Raw genomic sequence first — 5,039 nt, 5'->3', positions numbered from 1 at the left:
ACATTTTTTACAGTAAGATACACAAATGACAAAAAAGCACATGAAAAGATGTTCAACATCATTAGTCATTAGGGAAATGAAAGTCAAAACCAAAATGGGTACTACTTCATACCTGGTAGGATGTCAATAATAATAATAATAGCAATAATAATCTGAAAAATAACAAGTGTTTGTGAGGATGTGAATATATTGAAACCCTTGTACGTTGGTGGTAGGAATGAAAAATGGTGCAGCTGTTGTGAAAAATGTTTGCCAGTGGTAAAAGGTTGTCTGTCAAAAAGTTAAACCTAGAATTACTATATGACTTACAATTCCACCTCTATGTATATGCTCAAAATAATTGAAAACAGGTATTCAAACAAATACTTGTGTACGGATGTTCATCAAAGCACAATTCACGATTGCAAAAGGTAGAAACAACCCAAATGTCCATCAATTTGTGAATGAATAAGCAAAATGTATAGGCTTATAAACAAATATTCAGCTATGAAAAAGAATGAAGTCCTGATACAATGCTACAGTATGGATGAAACTTGAAAACTTTGCTGAGTGAAAGAAACCAGATAAAAGATAACATATTGCAAATTACATTTATATGAGATATACAGGATAGGTAAATTCATAGAGAAAGTAGATTAGTGGTTGACAGGGGTCGGGGGAGGAGGGAATGGGGAGTGTGACTACTTAATGGATATGAGGTTTGCTTTTGGGGTGATGAAAATATTTTGGAACCAGATAGAGGTGATAGTCATACAACACTGCAAATGTACTAAATGGCACTGAATTGGACACTATAAAATGAATTCATGTTAGGTGAATTTTACCTCAAGTTAAAATGAATGAATGAATGAATGAAAAATAAATAAATGCTATAAAAAATAAAGCATTAATCTGCTTAAAACCAAGTAATGCCTTCCCCTTCTCTCAGTTGTCCTTTGCCCTCAACATAAAGTCAAGCTCCTCAGCCTAACATGCTGGGTTAAAGCTCTAGCTTCTGCCTCTATGTCTAGCCTCATCTGCCATCCACCACACTGTAGCCTTTCGTTTTCATTACATGTAACTTTTTTCTCTGACGTTGAGCAACCTGGCCCTCATTTTTCAAATATGTTCACTATTCATTCCCACCTAGTAAACACATAAGCAATTACAGAATTGTTAAGTCATAGTCCTGTGAGAGCAGATATATTAATTGGGATATAGACCTTTTGACCCTTCCTTGTGGTTTTGCTATTCCTAGAAGAAATATACACAGTAACAGATGAGTCTAACCATACAACAGGGAGGTTGGTATTTACACTGGACCTTCTGTTAACTGAGTGGCAGGTGAGTTTAAGGGGCAAGGTACTAGACCCAAGGATACTGGTGAGAGGGTAAGCAGTGACAAGGGTCTAATTCAGGCTGCTGGCCATAGGCATGGGAAAGATAGACAGCTGGACACAGGCTTGCAGTACAAACTTACTTGGGGGCCAGTGAAGATTTTCAAGCATATTGACTAGCCAGGCATTCAAGACACTCTTCTTGCTGCAGGGCAGAAGTCAGGGAATGGCTTGAGGCAGAGACTGATCAGAAGAAAGAGAACATATCATGTGTCCAGGTGTGAGCTGCTGAGAGCATGACTAAGATAGGGACTAGGAGTGGACAGGAGAGCGACACAGAATGCATTCATGAGCCTTCACTGCTTTCCTTAGAGAGGACACTTTTCCAACAGCGACTTGCTGCCCGTAGACTTCACTTCCTCTGCACCTCTGGAGCCTCGTAAACTGATTGGAGACCAGAGTTTTGCTCGAACTTCATCCCTTCTTGCCAGTGAGGCCTCTCCTTTAGTTGAGTAAACCTAACTGCAGTTTGGTTTCATTCACCCATATGGCACTCTCGGATTTCAGCAAGAAGGAGTTCACAGTTGTGAGCACAATTTTAAAACATCCCTAAAGAGTTGCTGTGTCCCTTCTATCTCCAATACAGCATCTCAGATGACACACTGGAAACTAATCTGCAGGTTATAATCCTTTTCAGGTGGTCTAAATTTTTTAAATTAGAATCTTTAAATAGGCAAATTTTTCTTCTTTCAAAATCCCTTGCCATCCCTGAATGAACAGCAGGAAACATGCAACCAGAGAACACTTACTGGTAATAATTGCTTTTCTGGTTCAAAGCTTTATTACTCAGAAAGTGTCACCTTTCTCACACATGCACACAGAGATAAATGTGAATACATCTCCCAGCTTCCACAGTTATCACCAAATAGTCAAATTTAATAAGCACCATATGATAAAGCAAGACATAACACAGCAGAACACACAGGTGAAAGCTGACAGTGTCTCTACAGCACTCTGCTCTCCTACAGTCATATTATAAATTCTGCACTTGTCTACAGCCCTCAAGTGTAATGTGTCTTGTATACTTTCAGCAATTAAACTCCCTTTGAAATTAGCTTGAAACACACTTGATCAATCCTTTACAAAGTGAGGAATTATTCTTGGTTTCAATTGTATGAATGAAGCTCTTCAGGGATCCAGCAGGAGCCAGAATCTCCCCCAAAGAGATGGCCTGCTATGTTCCAACATCTGTAGAGATACTAAAAAGAGACCTTCATGCTCGATGTAGATGAGTCATCTGCTATAGGTTACATTGTCCCAACCCTGGGCTTCTCAGGCCATTTCTCTAGCTAGAGGTTTGAACCCAAAGCCCAAGTTCACAGAAATCAGGAAAAGGACTACCGTAATCCCCACCTGCTTCACCGACTGGACTATGGGTCCTTCCCACTCTCCCTCCACAAAACCCTTTTGCCAACCACTGCCAACTGTGGGAGGTTCACCCAGAGCAAGCTCTCTAGGGTGAGATCTTAGGGAAATTGCCTTACCTCTCTGAGAACTTGAGAAACTATCTAAAATGGGAACTATCATGTTTCCCACAGACTGTTTGCAGTTGCTGTTAAGATGAGTGAAACACCAATGCCCACAGCAGCTGTGCTGAACTGAGAGTGGCTATAATCTTGAGCTCCCATTGCTTTCTTGTAGGGGTCCATGGAATTGTCTTTTAATGTGAGGCAAGGAACATGGTACTCAAACATGTTTACACCTTCACCCCTCCAACCCCTGTGGATTGTCAAAAATGTCTTGAGTATGGGAAGCTCAAGAGTAAAGTAGCAAGGGATAAAGAAGGACTCATGGTTGCCACAGCCTAGTTGGATTTTGAAACTCTATGGCACTGTAAATGTCTGTGTTTTGTGGGTGGCTTGAATATCTGATTGGATTCTGGAAGCAATGGAAGCATCCTCTATTTCAAAAAACAAGAGATAACTGTTCTTGTGCTCCTTTTCAGCTTCAGTTGTCAGCTGCACCCGCAGACTGCCAGACACATCCCCCACACAGCCAGCCAGCCACAGACATGTGAAGACTGTTCCTGCCATCTCCTGCTGGGTTCAGTGAGAACTTCATAGAGTGAATCCTCTCTTCACTTACTTGGGAAATCCTCTCTTTGGAATGCTTCATTCTTCCCTTTCTGCATGTCTCTTTCATAGGACAGTTTTGTTAGTGTTACTGAATCTAAAATGTCTCAAGTATATGTAAATATGATAGATGATTATGAATAATAGTTACTGAAAAGCATGGGAGTAAATCTTCATGAAGTCATGTTAGGCAATAATTTCTTTTTTTTTTAAAAAGATTTTATTTATTTATTTGACAGACAGAGGGACAGCCAGCGAGAGAGGGAACACAAGCAGGGGGAGTGGGAGAGGAAGAAGCAGGCTCCTAGCGGAGGAGCCTGATGTGGGGCTCGATCCCAGAACGCTGGAATCACGCCCTGAGCCGAAGGCAGACGCTTAACCGCTGTGCCACCCAGGTGATGTTAGGCAATAATTTCTTAGACATGACACAGTCTTAGTCTGCTTGGGCTACCATAACAAAACACTATAGACTAGGTGGCTTAAACAATAGAAATTTATTTCTCACAGCTCTGGAGACTGGTAGTCCAAGAGCAAGGTCTGGCAGGGTTCAATTTCTGGTAAGAATCCTTTTCTTGGCTTGTAGATGGACACTTTCTTTCTGCATCCTCATATGGCCTTTCCTCCATGCTCACACAAGAAAGATAGTATAAGGGCACTAATTCCATCATGGGGATCCCACCATCAAAAAACTCATCTAGGGGCGCCTGGGTGGCACAGCGGTTAAGCGTCTGCCTTCGGCTCAGGGCATGATCCCGGCGTTGTGGGATCGAGCCCCACATCAGGCTCCTCCACTAAGAGCCTGCTTCTTCCTCTCCCACTCCCCCTGCTTGTGTTCCCTCTCTCGCTGGCTGTCTCTATCTCTCTCAAATAAATAAATAAAATCTTAAAAAAAAAAAACTCATCTAACTCTATCTCCCAAAGGCCCATCTCCAAATACCATCACATGGTGGGTAGGGAGGGTTTTAACATGAATTTGGAGGTAGAGACACAGTTCAGTCCATAGAAGATACCAATACACAAGTGACAAAAAAATAGATAAATTGGATTTCATTAAAATTAAAAATTCTTGTGCTTCAAAGGACATCATTAAAAAAAAATAGAAGACCACCCACAGATTAGGAGAAAATACTTGTTAATCATATATATGATAAATGTCTAGTATCTAGAATATATAAAGAATTGTTACAACTCAACAAAGAAAAGAAAAATCAATTTTAACAGGAGTAAAAGATTTGAATAGATTTCTCCAAATAAGATGTGTAAGTAACCAATAAACACATGAAGAGACGCTCAACAGGATCATTAGGGAAATGCAAATCAAAACCACAATTTGTAAGGACTTCAGACTTGCTGGCTAAAATAAAAAAGATAGAAAATAACAACTGTTGGTGATGATATGGAGAAATTGAATTCTTCGTATATTGCTAGTGAGAATGTAAAATGGTGCAGTCACTGTGCAAAGAAGTCAGCAGTTCCTCAAAAAGTTAAACATAGAGTGTAACCATAAGACCAACTGATACTACTCCCAAGTATATATCCAAGAAAAATGAAAACATATGTCCACACAAAAACCTATATATAACATTCTTTA

Source organism: Ursus arctos, chromosome X, assembly GCF_023065955.2.
Source record: "Ursus arctos isolate Adak ecotype North America chromosome X, UrsArc2.0, whole genome shotgun sequence".
NCBI lineage: Eukaryota > Metazoa > Chordata > Mammalia > Carnivora > Ursidae > Ursus > Ursus arctos.
The sequence above is the reverse complement of the archived record's forward strand: the minus strand, read 5'-3'. Positions refer to the sequence as shown.